Below are 973 nucleotides of genomic sequence, written 5' to 3' on the forward strand. Positions count from 1 at the left end.
TTTTAATTGTGAAAAATGTATGTATACAAAAAAAACATTACATACATAGTTTAAAGAATAAAATAAGCAAATATCTTTGACCTACAACCAACTCCAGGGAAAGAACATTACAAGAATTTTAGAAGTACCTCCACAATCACATCCTACTGAAGGAAGGTTATTTAAAAAAAATAAAAAACATGAAATGTTTTAAAGAATGAAGATAATCACATTTACTTTCTGTTAAGGACATTTCGAAAGAACAGAAGGGGAGGAAAGAGGTGGGTATATGTTGAATTGCCAGCTGTGAGCCAGGCTCAGAATTATCTCATTTAATCCTGACAGCAATCCTATGAGGTTGGAGGTGTTATTCTAGTTGGGCAGGTGTGGAAAATGGGTCGCTAAGGGAGGTTTATTTACTTATGAATGTCTCAACTAGCAAATAGGTAGAGCTGAGATTCCAACCCAGGGATGCAGACTCAATTCTGGTGCTTTATATTTTGTGTCTGCCCAGAAAACAATATTACATATATTTGGGAAAGACTCCATATAAGAGAACATTATTCGGGCATTTTGTGCTCTTGGGGTATTTGGGTTGAAATCAGACTAACAAGGCATTAATCTTTGAATATGTGCTGTTTAAATGTACTTTCCTTCAAACAGTTTAGTATAGGGGAATCTTCCCTTCAGGGTAAAAGCAAATTTATTTCATACATTCTATATTTATTTGAATGTCTTTTATATTCCATATAGTAAACTGTGTGCCAAGAATACCAAGATGAATAAAATTTATAATTTCTGCCCTTGAGTATAATTGAGAGGATGATCTTTTATGAGAATTTTTAAATTTTCTACTAAATGGTAATCTTTACTAGTGTGCAAATTAATTGGATTAAAAATAGTTTTAAGCACAAGATTTTAGGATCCTGTTACATATGCGAAAAGGTACTGGATAACTTATGTAGGTACCATGGTGTCATTATTTTCCCATTCA

The sequence above is a fragment of the Pteropus alecto genome, unplaced genomic scaffold (assembly GCF_000325575.1).
Source record: "Pteropus alecto unplaced genomic scaffold, ASM32557v1 scaffold134, whole genome shotgun sequence".
Lineage (NCBI taxonomy): Eukaryota > Metazoa > Chordata > Mammalia > Chiroptera > Pteropodidae > Pteropus > Pteropus alecto.